Consider the following 17047-nt stretch of genomic DNA (forward strand, 5'->3'; position numbering starts at 1 on the left):
TTTGAGAATGATGAGGGCAATGAATGTACAAATGTGCTTTACACAATTGATATGTGTATGGATTGTGATAAGAGTTGTATGAGCCCCTAATAAAATGATCTAAAAGACAAACACACAAACAAAAAAACAAATGAAGGAGGCTTTAGCACAAGGACAAATACCACAAAACCCTTTAATCTTACTTTTGTTAATAAAAGAAAATTATTCCGAAAAAAAGAGAAAGAATCCACCTGCAGGAAGTGCATTCCCACGTCAAATAAATGGTAACGTCTCTGCCCTCTGCCTGGCCATTATGCAATGTTTGCTTGTGCACTGATGATTATTTTAACCCATGCTGTGAATAGATCAGACATAAAACTGACCCAAGGGCAAAATTCTATGCACAGGTATAGAGAGAGAAGTTTCACTCTCAGCATTTCCTCCAGCCTTGACAGCAGCACCGTCCACTGGCCATTTTTGTGGTGATGAACATGTATCATATCTGCACTGACCAGCATGATATCTACCAGACACATTGGCTATTTAGATTTACATTAATTAAAATATTTTCAAACTTGGTCAGTCAGTTCCTCAGTGGCACTAGCTACATTTCAAGTGCCCAGGAGTCACATGTGGGTAGTGGCCACCTGATGGGATGGCAAAACTAGGCAGATTCCTGCTTATCCTGCCTGGATTGCTTTTGACAAATGCAAACAACTTAAAATTGGTTTGTATCCCAGATCTCATCCACACTCACGCAATGGAAATCACTAGTGTTTCATTTTCTGGTTTCTTAAAACAAACAAATAAACAAGTTTTTTTAAAACATTTTATTAGGGGCTCATACAACTGTTATCGCAATCCATACACACACAAACAAATACATTTTATGGATACATGTACAGTCGGAAATAGGACACGATACCAGCACCATGGTGGTGAGTGAGAAGTCAGATATGTTTGTTGCAAGTTACAGCCTTGGATCTATGTGACATTGAATAGATTACTTAAGCTCTCTGGGACTCATTTCCTCAGTTATAATAGGGCCTATCTCTTGGGGCGCTGTGAAGACTAAAAGAGGATACACAGGTCTCTGTGCTTCTGTGCTTGTTTCTGTGTGTGTGTGTGTGTGTGTGTGTGTGTGTGATTTACAGCATTAACTAGTACCTAACATAAGTATGTTACTTGGGGTTAGCAGATTAACGGCTCCCTAAGGAGCCCATGTCCTAATTGCCAGGATTTGGGAATAGATTGCTACGTGTTAAACCCAATCATCATTACTGAGTCCAGTCTGACTCAGCAATCCTGTGGCTCAGATGGGAGCTGCTCCGTTGTGTTTCTGAGACTGCAAATCTTTATGGGAGCAGAAAGTATCATCTTTCCACCATACAGTGGCTTGTGGCTTCAAACCCATGGCTTACCCCGCTATGACATCAAACTCTTTATGTTAGGCGGTAAATGGGTTAAATTTGCTAATCATCCAGCCAAATGTGGCCAGACCGCTCCTCAAAAGTCCAAATCAGGTGGCAGGAGAAGAGTCAACGTCAGAGTGATTCCATGTCAGGCCGCTTTCCAGGACCTTGGAGTAAAAGAGACATGGGAACCTGCTGGTGACAGGGTTTAGCACACTTAGAGGACTGCATTCAGTTCCCTCCCCTGTCTATCCAATTTCCTATTGGAGAAGTGCAATTCAAGGGAGCCTGTCCCTACGGAAGGCTGCATGAAATGAGTGGAAACTCCTCCTCATACTTGACCTGACATCGACCAATTAGAGTTCAAAAGATTTTCTGGCGAACTAGGAGAACTTAGGTGGTTCACAAAAAAAAAGACAGAACGAAACAAAAACTTTTAAGAAGCCACAGCAAGCTGACACCAAGGGCTCAATAGAAAATGAATGTCTAGAAAAGTATGATGGCAACATACATATAAATGTGCTGGATAAAATTGATGTATGGGTTGTGATAAGAACTGTAAGAGCCCTCAACAAAATGTTTTTTTTTCTTTTTTAAAAAGAAACAACATAGAATGAATAGACAGTGGACATTTCGGCTTCAGACTCTTGACAGGGCCTGATCCTTGTCCCCCAAGTCCAGGATGCCAGACTTGTGATGCAATCCAGTTTGAGCAGACTGTCCCACACCAACCCAGGCCCTCCTGCTGCCCGACGTTAGACAGCCTGCCTGAGCAAGAGTCTCCTGACATGGCCTAGAAGAATGCTCTTGGAAATCAAGGGACCTGCTGACGAGACACCCATTAGGCGCTGGTCACAAATATCAGTTAATCAGAAAAAAGGAGAAATGATGACACTATAGTCTCACTTGATCTTAGCCAAAAGGCCGAGAAGCGATTGAAAACTCTAGTCTCACACACATGGTACAAACAGTAACCAGGGGTGTTTATAAAGGGCTCAAACATTTATCAGGTTTGACATTATTATCTTAATAATTCTTAGGGCTCCAAAGAATTAATAATCTAAATAGCAAAAATGATCAATGGATACAAGGACTTCCTAGTGGGGGAAAAAACTAACCTAATTACCTATGAAGCCTCTTTAGGGAGGTAAAGGAAATCAATTAAATGGGAAATGCTTTAAAATCATTTCTGAAGAAGCTATAATAATATAATGAAAACATGTCCTCAATACAAATTGAAAGGACATTTCTAAAAATTGAGCCAATACAAGAGCAAAGATTTTTAACCAAAGAATTAAACAAACTGAAGCCAACCATGTCCAAATTTCAAAGGGCTTTCCTATGGGACTTTCAGGGAACAGCCAATATGACTGCTGATAAAATGGCTTAAGATTGTGAAGGGGGTAAATCTGCTTCTGTTGGAGGGAAGTATAACATAATGATAAAACTCCCTGAAGAAAGCATGCAGAAGTCATTTTCAACAGTCTGTTCGAAAGGGGGATTTAAATTCCCATTTAAGAAATTTGAAGTAAACCCACCTGGCAGAAGCACTCCAACCTGTGTGATCACGAGGTGTCCCCAGGATCAGGTATCAGGCATCAGAAGACCCCAAACAAACAACCATTTCGATGCAAATGAGGGAGGTCAAAATGAAGACCCAAAGCCCTTCTGCAGACAATAGCACATCCCCACAGAGAAAGGGCACAAAGAAGGGACAAGCCAGCCAGGGTGCAGTATAGCGCAGATGAAACGCACAACATTCCTCTAGTTCTTTAATGCTTCCTCACGTTACCCACCCCCACTATGATGACCCTAATTCCATCTTCCAAATCTGACTAGACCAGAGCATGTACACTGGTACAGATAAGAGCTCTTGACACACAGCATCTAGGACAGATAAACCCCTCAGGACCAATAATGATTGTAGTGATACCATGAGGGTAGGGGGAAGGTGTGGGAAGAAGGGAGAGTAAGGCAGAACTGATTGCAAGGGTCCACATACCCCGCCCACCTCAGAACCCCCGGGTATGAACAACAGAAACGTGGTTGAAGGGAGACAGCGGATGGGGTAAAATATGAAAACAAAAATATTTTTTAAAGGAAAAAATGAGGAGCTGATACCAAGGGCTCAGGTAGAAAGAAAATGTTTTGGAAATGATGGCAACATATGTACAAACGTGCATGACACGATGGATGTATGCATTGTGATAAGAGCTGTAAGAGCCCCCAATAAAATGATTTTTTATAAAGAGCCCCCAATAAAAAGACAAAATAGATGAAGATAGTGCGAGTGCTCTAAGTAAGAAATAATAGAATATACTCGGGAAAAACTATATTAAAAACCACATCACCATAAAGCTATTTCAACATGGCTCCTGTGTAAGGAGCCCAGGCAAACACATCACCCCACCCCTGCATATACAACAGACTGTATCGATGTCAGTGCCATGGATCAGTCTGGACCCACTGCAGTCCTGTGCACAATAGAAGAAAATGCTGCCCAGGCCTCTGCCAGCCTCACAATTGTCCTTATGATTGAGCCCACTGGGCAGCCACTGGGTCAATCCATCTCCTGCAAGGGCTTCCTCTTCCTCCCTGACTCTCTTTGTGAGCAAGCAGGATATCTCTGTCCTGCGACTAGACCCATCGAATTGCCTCTCTAAAGTATGTGCCATGAAGTTTTGTCATCCTACTAAGAGCTTCTACGGCTCTGTCTTAGGCTGGGTTCCCTTAAAAAAGCAAAACCAGTGATCCTTTTACATGTATTTATAGAGCGAACCATTTAAATAGAGAGAAGGACTCACAAGGTTGTAGAACCAGGTAATCCCAAGTGCGGGCATGTTCCTAGTCCGTGGATGTTAATCTGGAGGCTTCTCCTGGGTCATGTAGGTTGGGTAACTGATAAACCCCGCACCGGCAGAAAGACCAAAGGCTGAAGAGGGGGATAAATCAAAGGTCAGCAGGCCAGGCTTGTGACTGAAGAAGTGAATGGGTCCAAGGTTGGCAGGGCAGGGGACAATCTGCTGATGGGCCACAGGATTACCAGACTCAGAAACTTGGCCTTAAGTGTAGAGTAGCTGAGGCATATGGGAAAAATAATCAGATTTAAGAACTGAACAAATAATTTCAAAGGGCAATGTCAGAAGACAAATTAAAGTATTAATAATGAAATCTTACAATATATGTGATATATATTATACACCATTATACTGCAATGTACAAAACCCAAGGGTCAGGAACCAGACTGGAAGAATACACTCGGCATATCATAAATTGAAAGAACTTAAGAAGAAAAAACAAGCCTCGAGTTTCAATATTGAAAGATCCTATTGAATATTGAGTGATACAAGAATCATTAAAAGAAGATGGAAAGAGAACACAGCGAATGGAATAAAAAGAACCGAAGCAGTAAAAGCAGATGGAAATAAAACACAGAGTCAATGGAAACAAAAGAACTGATCAACAATCAAGTACTTCAGGAGGCAGCATATGAGCGAGAACCACTGGAACTGAAGGAAGAAGTTCAAGCTGCACTGAGCGCACTATCCAGAAACAAGGATCCAGAAAACCATAGGATGCCAATGCTGATGAAGCCCTCCATCGTCTATGCCATGAAATTGAAGAGACATACTTGGCCGACTGATTGGAAGAGATGTATACTAGCCCCCACTCCAAAGAACAGTGAGCCCACAGAATATTCCAATACAGAGATCAAAGTCGTTGACAGCACATGCAAGTAAAATTTTGCTGAGGATCTTTTAAGCAACCGTTGCAGCAGTCCCTTAGCAGAGTGCCACCAGTAGTTCAGGCTGGATTCAAAAGGGGACTTGGAACAAGGGATATTACTGCTGAGGGCAAGGGATCATGGCTGTATATAGAGAATAGTTGAAGGATGTTTGCTTGTGTTGTATTGATTATGCAAAAGCATTAGACTGTGTGGATCCTAACAAACTGTGCATTACGTAGAAAGCAATGGGCAATTCCAGAACATTTCATTGTGCTCATGTGGAACTTGTCTATGGATCAAGAGGAAATTATGAGAACAGAGCAAGGGCATAATGCGTGGCTGACCATCAGGAAAGGTGTGTGTCAGGTTGCATCCTCTCTATATACTGTTTCCAACTGCATGCTGAGGCAATCATCAGAGAAGATGGATTATTAAGCAATAATGAGGCATCGGGATAGGGGAAGGTTTAAAAAGAGCCTGCCATATGCAGATGACAACATCTCACTTGCTGAAAGTGAGGCGGACTGGAAGCACATGCTGATGAAGATCAAATACTTCAGCCATCAGCATGGATTACAACTCCATGTACAGAGGGGGAAAAAACCCAAAATCTGAACACTAAACCAGTAGCTAACATGATCAGTGGAGGAAAGAATGACATTGTGAAGGACTTCATCTGAGGTGGATCCACTCTCAGTGCCATGGAAGCAGCAGCCCAGTGATGAAACAACGTAGTGAGTTGTGTAAACCTGTGGCACAAAACCTCTTTACTCCAGGGCTGATGAGCCCTACAGGACCAGTGGTGTGAGTGGCGATACTGGGAGGGTAGAGGGAGAGTGGGTAGGAAAGAGGGAACCGATTCCAGGAACTATATGTGACCTTCTCCCTGGGGGACGGACAACAGAAAAGTGGATGAAGGGAGACGTCGGACAGAGCAAGATATGACAAAATAACAATTTATAAATTATCAAGGGCTCATAAGGGAGGGGGGAGCGGGGAGGGAGGGGAAAAATGAGGACCTAATGCCAGGGGCTTAAGTGGAGAGCAAATGTTTTGAGACTGATGAGGGCAATGAATGTCCAAATGTGCTTTACACAATTGATGTGTGTATGAATTGTGATAAGAGTTGTATGAGCCCCTAATAAAACGATTTTTTGAAAAAGAAAGTCTTCCATAAATAAAAATTTAAAAAATAAAAATAAAGTATCAAAAAGCCAAGATGTTACTTTGAGGACTAAGGTGAGCCTGACCAAGCCATGGAGTTTTCTATCACCTCACACACTTCTGAAAGCTGCATATTGCATAAAGGAGACAGAGGAATCGAGGCATTTGAATAATGGGGCTGGCGAAGAATATTGAAAGTACTCTGCATTGCCAAAGAACACACAAATTTGTCTTGGAAGAAATGCAGCTGAATGCTGCTTAGAGGCCTGTATAGGGAGATTGTGTCTCAAGTGCTCTGCGCATGTTGTCAGGAGAGACCAGTCCCTGGAGAAGGAAGACCTTTGGCAAGATGGATTGACACAGTGGCTGCATCGATGAGCTGAGGCATACAAACAACTGTGAGGATGGCACAGGAGCGGGCAGTGTTTTGGTCGGTTGCACATGGGGTCTCCGAATTGGAACTGGCAAGAAACCACCATACAACATCTACATTGCAGAGAAAGGGCTAGTTTAAAAACTCTGCAGGAAACCGGAACCCCTTAATTACAAAAAAAATTAGCAATAACCCAATCAAAACTGGGCTCAAACATGAATAGACCACTTACTAAATGACATCCAAAGGAACAACAATCATGTGAAGAAATGATTATGATCTTTGGCTAAAAAATGCATACAAACTAAAGCAATGAGATACCACCAACCACCAACACTCATAGTCCAATCCAAAAAGCCCAAAACGTACAAATCTGAGAAAGGATGTGGAACCATGGAAAAGCTCATCCATTTCTGATGGTGTGTCATAATTATACAGCCACTATGGAAAACTGTGTGGTACTTTCTTAAACAAAGGTAAATAGAAATATTTCATGATCCTGCAATCTCACTACTCTGTGTATACCTTAAAGAAAGAAAGAATAAAACAGGAAAATATATAGGCTCATTGAGGTGTATTGCAACAATTTCTGGAAACAACCCAAACCCCCGTCCATCGATGAATGGCTAGACAACCTCTGTTGCATACGCATGATGGAATCTTATGCATTCACTAACAAACAAGGGTGAGACTGTCAAACAGCTCATGATATGAAAAACATTGGAAACTGTTATACTCTGCAAGGAAATAAAGGCAATCTCATAACGATACATAATTTATGACAACATGAGGAAAAGAAAGAAAACATTGTTTGCTCACCAAAGGAATAGACTGTGGTGGCTATGATGGGGTTGGTGGTGGGTAGAGTGGACATGCAGTCAGGGAAGGAGAGGTTTGCAGAATTTCTACCTCATTTTGCAAGGGGGCAAAAGGAGCCTCGGTGGCATTTGGCTCCAGGCCTGACATGATGATGTGACATCACCACTCCACTGCCCAAATAGTAAACTTAGGGGAGAGCATCAGCAGCCGCACCACGGTCACCCTGAGCTGATCACTCTGTGGTGGGGGTCCTGTCATATGCACTGTAGGGGGGGGGTTAGTGATACTCCTGATCTCAGGTATGCAAAGTGCCAATGAAAACTGTCTCCAGTCAGTGAGTGACACACGTTTCCCGGGGACAAAAGTCATCTCTTCTCACGTGGCTGGTTCTACACTGCCCCATAGGGTCACTATGGGTCTGCATTGACTGAATGGCAGTGGAAATGATCCCCCGGGGGGACGACTGATGATGTTCTCTAATGGGAATGGCAATGGTGCCTCTAAGTTGAACCAGGTGCAGGAATGGATTTTGGCCTTACACTTTATAATAACCTCAATGTAAGAACAATCAGTTCTTATACATGAACCTGCTTGATGCTCAACACTGTGAAGGGAACACTTAAGATATGGGTGTTATAGCAAAGGGAGGTGAAGGAACTAGATGGTGCACTGCTATCAGAAAGAACACTGCCTGGGGTCTTAAAGGCTTGTTTTCAAGCAAACAGCCAGCTAAGCGAGGCATCAACTAAGTCGACATGGAAGAAGCACACCAGCCTATGTGATCCAAGGATTGTAAAGAATATACTCCAAATCTAATAAAGGGAATAGCACAAGAACTTGCAACTTGTGAACACCTGCTTTGCAGAAGGCTATGGATGACAGTGCAAGCCCAAAATCCATTTGCAGGGTCCACACAAGTTCTAAGCCTCAGATGAATGCCCTCTGATCATAGTTGAGGGAAGTGGATAGCCCTCTTATGAGACAGAGGGCATGGTACAGTCCATTAAGACAGATGTAGTTAGGTCAGAATGTAATATCTTCTCATTGGATCGCCCCTTTGACCCACTTTAAAACTGCTTCACTTAAAAGAAAACGTGGAGGGGAAATGCAGGTAGATCAAGCTCCTGGCGAATCACTTCTGGTCCTGGACCAGGGATGTGCATATCCTTCCTAATATGCAGAGTGCATTGGAAAGTAGACTGCTGCCAGCGCACTCAGGTTTGAATTGAGCACCCTCTCACCCGATCTCCCTTATGATCCATCTAAATTCATTCTAGCTTTTAATATTTTCTGCTTTCTTTTCGGTCGACATTTTTCTCTCTTTTACTTTTTTCTTCTTGTTCTTGTTGTTTGTTGGTTCCTTTGTTAGTTTTTTTATGTTTTCCTGTATGTGAAATCCAGGATAGGCCAATCTATAGCGATGGTGACCGTGTATTAGGCCGGGTCGACTAGAGAAACAAATCCAGTGACACTCTTGCATGTGCAAGAAAGAGCTTTATATCAAGAAGCAATCCTACATCAAGAAAACATCGCAGCGGCATCCAACTCAAGTCCCTCGGTGGCTACTAGTCTGCAAGTGCCGCCTCAGACACGCAGACACTAGCAGGGGTGCAGAATACAGGAATATCACATGGTGCTGTGCGCAAAGTCCTGGGGGCTCCAATGGCGATGGGATCATGATGTCTCAGAGTGGCTGGCTAGCAGGTAGAGGGAGGCAGAGAGAGAAGGTTCCCAGAGCCTTCCTCATGGGAAAGCCACACCCACTAGGAGGCACCATCAGGCTGTGACCTGATTGACAGGTTGAGGACTACCCCTAGGCTTTTATTTGTCTTCCAGTTGACATGGAGTTATGCACCGACAACAGACTGGATGAATGGCTCCTTGAGGGCATGGCAGAGGAGGTTGGGGGCAAATGGGGAGCAAATACCGATGAGCACCAGAAGGAGGAAAATGTTTTCAAACTGACTGTGGTGAAGATTGTACAACTCTTCTTGGTGTGATTGAGCTATTGAGTTGTAGGCTGTGTGAGTCACATGCTAATAACACTGCTGGGAAAGAAAGTGTCTGACGAAGCACCACAGTCTACAGAGGGGGTTGGCAAGCCTGAGCCTGTCTGTGTTGGTAAATGCATTCTTCTTGGCACACACAAGCACACACCTGAGTAGATGTAGAGTCCAACTTGGCCAGGTCACTTGTCTCAGGACCCTGAGGGGTTGTTCCAGTGTTTCTGTCGCATCAATGAGAGCTGTGCCTGCCTGTGCTGGTGTGGAGTGGGGGGGCAGGGACAAGATGTGGGTAACGGAGGGGGCAGCTAAACATCTGTGCAGAACATACATAGCAGAGGCCTGCCACATGGTACCACCACCCCGGACACCACCACCACCCACATCCAGTGTCTCTGAGGGCATTGCAACTTGGAGGCACACTGAAGACAGAGGACTGACCTGTAGGAGTCCCAAGGCTGTGAACAGTTATGGAGGCAGGCTTCTAGATCTTCCCACACCCCTCAACCCTTGGGTCTCATGATGAGTTTCCACTGCCACCCTTTCAGTGAGCCGAGGAGCACTTTAACCACTGCACTATAAGAGCTGCCCGGCATCCCCATCGAAGGCTCAGTAAGTTATATAGTGATGGCATCAGGCTTCAGACTGGAAGGTTGCTTCTCCCAGCCCTACCCCCATTCATCCCAGAGGCCTGGCCCAGGGGACCAGGGGAAGGTGTAGGACCTGGCAATCCTGGAGTCCATGTGTACGCCCATGTGCATTGGGGTGTCATGGGCTGCGATGGATCCAACCCCGTGGCAACTGGCTTATACAGATTTTTGTCATGCTGGGTCATGGAAGAGGAGGAAGCATGAGAGAGGTCCTCACCCTCTGTACCTGGATCACCGCTTATGGAGAGCCAGCCAGGGCAACGCCCAATGACTGTCACTAGATTGGGCATCTGATGGGGGCCACACATCTGGGGGGCTAGGATTCCCAGTGTGGGGAGCAAAGAGGCAGAGGCCTCCCCATAGACCTGTACCAACCCCGACATCTGGCACGTTATGCCTGTCCTCTCAGCCAGCCCTAATCCAAACCCTTCCCCAGAGGTCTCCTAAACCACATTCCCGTTTGACTCTTGAAGGTTCCTGAAGCTCAGGAGTGCACAGCCACTGTGGGCTGGGCTGGGCTGGCCAGGATTCAGGATTTGAGGCAAGACTTGAGCAATTAATGGCATTTAGATAAGTGGGAGGAGGGCAGGGTGTCACCAACGTGAAGAAGCACAGCTCAGCTCAAAGCCCTGAGCAGGAGCAGATCAAAGGCAACCAGTCTCTTCCAGGAGCTCCCTAGTAACTCCACAACACACTGGGCACAGGGTTATCTCTGCCACTTCACAAACATGGGGCTTAGCAGAGAAAAGCCATCATTCTCTCTTATCTCCTGGTCAGACCTAAGCAAACAGATGGGGCTAATGGAGCCAGGAGAGAGTGTCCACACAGCTCTCTGGCACCCAATTTCTCCCCACCCTCTCAGGACCGAGCCCAAGCACAGCCACCCATCCTTGAGTGTCCGACATTGTCAGTATTGTCACACATAGATTCTCCTGAGCACTCCTGTGGAAGTCCAGTCTACAGAGGAGGGCACGGAGGCACAGAGAGGTCAGGAGACTCATCCTGGGCCACACAGGCAGTAGAGACAGAGCTGGGCTTTGAAACCAGTTCACATCTTCCTGCAAACCCTGGGCCCCCCTATAGCGCTGGCTGTGTCTCCCTGTCTTCTCTCTTAGTGCAACCCAGAAAGCAAAGGTGCCAGAACCACAAGAGGAGCAAATGTTCAGAAAGATTGTAGAAGCAAAGCACTCTCCTTGCCCATCAGCCAACCCTTGGGCTCTGCAAAGCCTGCAGCCCCAAGACGTGTCCTCCTTCAATCCTCAGACCTTTTCCCTGGGTGGTGGATGGAGGGGAGGCGGGATGGGAGGGCTGTGTTGGGGTGATAGGGCCACAGGTCCTGATCTGTATTTCTGCATAGCACCCTTTCCAGTCTCCAACAGGTTTGGTGTTACTTGAGCAAGGAACGGCAGGGTCACTGCATCCCTGGAGTGGCCCCTGGGGTGTGCAGGCAGCCAAGGGTGTGCTGGCAGCCAGGACACAACCTATTAGGCAATGACCTACAGCCCCTCTAAGTGAGGGTGTGGCCCCTCCTGTGGGATGCATAGCCAACCTTTCTGTGAGCAGGAGAGAAAACTGAGAGAAGCCACGGATGCGATGCTGAGGACAAAACAGCTCGTTGGCACTGTGGTGATTGTGTAGCAGGGCTTGGGGGATGCCTGGAACTCACGTCTTGCCCTAGCTAGACGCCAGGTGGGGCAGCAGCACGGCCTGCTCTCTTGGCTCAGTTGTACTTCAAGTAGGAGGTGGGTGGAGTCTTGAAGAAAAAATTCCATGGCAGCTCAGTGAGCTTGGATGATGTTTATTCAAAGTCAAAAGTGTTTTCCCAAGAGGCCGAGCGCCACCAGTCTCAAACTTCACAGCGGCCTGCGGTTCCTCTGATGACAAAGAGGGGCTTGGACCTGACCCCCATGCTCCTCTTGAAGCTGCTGCTTTGCGGGACTCTCATACCCAGGAACAGTCCTGTTGCCCTCGGATGAGACTTGCTTGCCATTCTCCCGGGGCGGCATCAGGCGCCCAGCTGTCCGGATCCCCCGGGAGGCAATGGCCCAGTGACTGGAGAAACTGGTCGCTGTGGGGGCCCTTTTCCGCGATGCGATGTAAGGAAGATGCGGTTTAGAGAACGATTTGTGAGGCTCAGTGCCTCCCGGGAAATGCAAGGCCCTTCAGCGTGAACCTGCCTCTGAAGCCTGTAAGCGAAGGTGGGGAAACTGTTTAGGGCGGTGGTGGCGGCAGCATCGCTTTGGAGTCTTGGGCCCTGCAGTGTGGGAGGCCGCTCTCCTGGACCTCTTCCTGCCTGGGCGAACATCAGGGGAAGAAGTCTCGACAGGGACAGAGGCAAGGACCCACGCTCCACACTGCAGGAAATGAGAAGGAGGGCTGGTCACCAAAGGTTGGTCCCATGAACAGACCCTTTGTTCGCTGGCGCCACGACGCCACCCAATACGCTGTTGCATGAAAGCTGTGGTGAGCGGGAGCCTTTCTTGACGCAACATCATGGTCAATGTGATTGCATCATCCCATCAACCTATCAGAAGTCAAAGGCGACCAGCAGGCAGAGAGGTGACGACAAACAGGAAACCAAACTCACTGCCAGGGAGTCCATCGGAGGCATAGCGACCCCACGGTGCAGGGTGGAACGGCCTCTGCGGGTCTCCCACCCTGGACCTCATTACCAGGAGTAGAAAGTTCCCCCTTTCTCCCAAGAGCTGCCAACCTTACAGTGAGCAACCCAACACGCATCTGGCGGTGCCACCAGGGCTCCTGTTGAGTGATGGATGAGGGGAAGGAGTTAGCCCACTGATGGTCAAATGATGGACGTGTGCCATCATTTGGAATCCAGTCTGCGGTTGTTGAATCCCCACATCTAATGGGCCCTCTTGAGGTGAAAATTCCTTTGAGACTTCATCTGTACGGATGTTCTCATTCAGCAAGTTTGAGCCAACAACACATGCAGGCAAGTGAGGCCGTTTAGATTAGCAGTGGAGCCTGGGCTCTCAGGGCCAAGGAGGTCTCCTGTTTCTGTGAACCATGGCTTCTCTGGCCCCTTGCTGAAGTGCTCGGCTCATTGTAGCAAACTTGTGAATCCTCCCCCAGAACTGCCACGTCGTTGTTGTTGTTGTTAGCTGCCTTCGGCTTGGTGCCAACTTATAGTGACCTTACGCACACACCCTGCCCCGTCTGGCGCCATCCTCACTCTTGTTCCTATGTTGGAGCCCATGCAGGCAGCCACTCTGTCCATCCATCGCACCATATGGTTCAGGGTATTTAACTCGCCGGATTTTCACAGACTCTGATACACTTCTGTCAAGCACTTGCAGAAATGAACTTGGAATGCCTCAAATCAGCCTGGTCTCTGTCTTTGGTTAAAACGGTCACAGGCACCCCCAGCGTCACTTGAAATTAAACTTAATGTGGGATGTCAATGGCACTAACGTCTTGAAGACTGTGAATTGGTCCTGGTAATTCTTACTTCCCCTCACATTTTTATTACCAATTTTTCAGTTAATTAACATTTATGGGTTTATATTTTTTAATTCTTATGAATAAAGCAGCTTTAAACATTTATGTATAGGTCTTAAATAGATATATGTTTAATTTATTTTGGGTAAACAACGGGGCGTGGTGGTGAAATTTCTGCATCTTATAGAAGGGGAATGCTCAGCTCTATATGCAATTTGACCTTTCTTGACAAGCTAGTACCAGCTTGGAAAGCATATAACTTTCTCTTGTCTTTGCTGCCAGATTAAGTCTCCCCAATCTTGATCCCTGCCACCTGATCAATGTAAGACTTCTATAAGCCAACATTCTCCATTTTCCTGATCTTGGCACCCTAATAGTGACTGCTTCTTCCAAACTGGAATATTTAGCACAGAATAGGCACCTGGTCATTTTTCAAGACATTTCCTCACCTATGCTAGCTCATGGGCCCACCCTCATTTCAAGCAACTGAGCAGGCAATAAGGAGCCCTGGCGGTGTACTGGTTACAAGTTCGGCTGTGAACTGCATGTTCAGCAATTTGAAATCACCAGCAGCTTTGTGAAAGAAAGACTGGGCTTTCTACTCCTGTAAGTAGTTACAGTCTTCAAAACACATAGGGGGTCGCTAGGAGTCAGCATTGACTCAATGGCAGTGAGTGATACCAGGCAACTGGCATAGGCAATGTGTAGTACTGGGTGAAGAGGGTATTTTGAGGTTGGACAGACCTAAATATCATCATTAGTCTTCCACTTAGTAGCTGCATCTTGTTGGATAATCACAGCCCTATCTGTGTCTCGGTTTTCTCATCTGTAAAATTTAGCAAATTCCTGACATGATCACTGAAGACAAAGTGGGTGCATAAGCAAATGTGAAGAAAGCTGATGGTGCCCGACTATCCAAAGATATAACATCTGGGGTCTTAAAGGCTTGAAGATAAACAAGCTACCATCTCGCTGAGAAACAATGAAGTCCACATGGAGGAAGCACACCAGCCTGTGATTATGAGGTGTCCATAGGATCAGGTATTAGGCATCAAAGAACAAAAAATCACATCATTGTGAATGAGATGGAGTGCGGAGTGGAGACTCAAAGCCCGTCTGTAGGCAATTGGACATTCCCTTATAAAGGATCATGGGAAGGAGATAAGCCAGTCAGAGTGCAGTATAGCGCCCATGAAACATACAAAATTCCTCTAGTTCTTTAATTCTTCTTCCTCCCCACTATCATGTTCCCAATTCTACCTTAAAAATCTGGCTAGCCCAGAGGATGTACACTGGTACAAATCATAGCAAGAAACACAGGGAATCCAGGACTGATAAACCCCTCAGGACTAATAATGAGAGTAGAGATAAGGAGAGTAGGAGGGTAAGGGGAAGATGGGGGAGTAGGAGGGTAAGGGGAAGATGGGGGAGAAAGGGAAACGGATCACAATTATCTACATAACCCCTTCCCTGGGGGATGGACAACAGAAAAGTGGGTGAAGGGAGACATCGAACAATGTAAGACATGACAAAATAACAATAATTTATAAATTATCCAGGGTTCCCGAGGAAGAGAGGGAGCGGGAGGGAGGGGGGAAATGAGGAGCTGATACAAAGGGCTCAAGTAGAAAAAAATGTTTTGAGAACGATGATGGCTACAAATGTACAAATGTGCTTGACACAATGGATGGATGTATAGATTGTGATAAGAGTTGTACGAGCCCCCAATAAAATGATTTTTTCAAATTGTAGCAAAAACGAAAAGCAGGAAAACTTGTGAAAGCCATGTGTAATGTGCAAATATGTCAGAGAAAGAAAATTCAAACATTTTCTTCCAGTTACAATGTGGAAAAAAGAAATAAGACTGCACCCGGAAAAAAGGCAGAAAACTTTTGAGACCTGGAAAAACAAGGCAGCCTCACCAAGTTCTGGCTCTGACAGGCTTTACTGTAGTACTGATCACGTAGCAGTGTTATGAGGAATACATATGGATATGTAGGTAACATGTTTATCACTTTAAAGTTTTCTTTTGGCGATAACTGCCCTTTCCTACTTGGGAAAGGCAGAGAAGGAGACGGTTGGCCAATTCGTTACTCACAAATACTCTGCCTCCTTCTTCCTAACTCCTGAGATGCTGTTTCAGGCATCAAGTGTGAGTAGATCACGAAGGGAAAGTCCCTTGTTCTGCTTGGCAAAGTGCTCAAGAGGAGAGGAGGTATATTTATGTTTCTGGAGGGACTCGAGGTGCTACAATAGGCAATATTCTCTGTCGGCTCCCTTTTGCTTCTCTCCATGTAGTACTGGGGCTGAGATGGTGGATGAGTATTTACCTTGTCCCTGTCCAACTGGCCACACTGCCTCCCTACTGGGCTGTAGTCACCTCTAGGAGCAGCAAGTTTAGAAAAGTTGACTTGTTTTGTGTACTAGGTGATACCAGACAGTGCAAGTTTGCTAAACTCAAGCAGGTTTTGACCTACCAGCTGCCTATGTTCATAAGCAGGGATGCTCCACCACTGGAAAATCAAAAAGTCATGTCCACCTGTGCCCAGTGTCCAGATGGGAAAGCTTGGCAAGGTTCAGGAGGAGAGACAGGAGGCTCAAATAAGAAGCTCAGGAGAGACCCTGTAGAGAAGAGAGACCCTGTGGAGGAGAAAGACCCCACAGAGGAGAGAGGCCTCGCTGGTTGTACATTCGGGGCCAGGACCTAGACTGTGATTACAGTTTACTTTGACAGAGCAAAGGCGAGTAAGATATTGCAGAAGTTGGAGAAAGAAGTAGATTATTTTACAGGTGTGGGGTGTGGATGCTGGTGTTTGTAGAAGACTCCCCGGCGATTCTCCTGTGCCTCAGGATGGAGACCTGCTGGTCTAGAGAGAGAGATGATCTCGCAGCAAGGACCACTGGTCAGGGTTCAGGTGTTCAGGAAGGGGCACAAGGTGGCAAGGAAGCAGGCAGCAGATAGTGATGCAGGGCTGACCACCTCATTTTCTGGGAGTCCCATCCTGGAGCGTGTCTGGGATATGTTTCCCAGGTGACTGGATGGACCTTCAACTTCGTGCTCGTCAACAGATATGCAATGGCTGTGAGCACATTGGCAAGCACTGACACAACAAGCAGGAACTGTCGCCCAGGAGCCCCATCACCTCTGTGTCCTTTGGGCCTGCAGGGCCTTCGTCTTCTGGCATAAGGACTCTCGAGGGTGGAACCCCCTTGGCAGGTGGATGTGGCCAGGCTCCTGCTGGCACACAGGAGTTTACTGATAATTAACCCCCAGACCAACACCCACTGGTACCACAGTCTCCCACCTGAAAGATGGTTCTGGCTACAAGGATTAATCTGATGTTCCATCACAGAGGTAGTTAGTTTATTGTGCCAACCTGGCTGATTAAACACATGTGGGGTTAATTGAAGGGTGGAGGGATAATGGCTCAGTGAGCCTCGCCTTTCTAGTTCTCGGGTCT

The 17047-nt window shown here is 46.3% G+C and overlaps 1 pseudogene; it reads left to right on the forward strand.

Moving 5' to 3' along the window:
* Positions 1–4831: 4831 nt before the first annotated feature.
* LOC101643694 lies at positions 4832–16949 on the forward strand (annotated as a pseudogene).
* The last annotated feature ends 98 nt before the right edge of the window (positions 16950–17047 follow it).

Source organism: Echinops telfairi, unplaced genomic scaffold, assembly GCF_000313985.2.
Source record: "Echinops telfairi isolate 266 unplaced genomic scaffold, ASM31398v2 ScPeMD7_47;HRSCAF=170, whole genome shotgun sequence".
Classification (NCBI taxonomy): domain Eukaryota; kingdom Metazoa; phylum Chordata; class Mammalia; order Afrosoricida; family Tenrecidae; genus Echinops; species Echinops telfairi.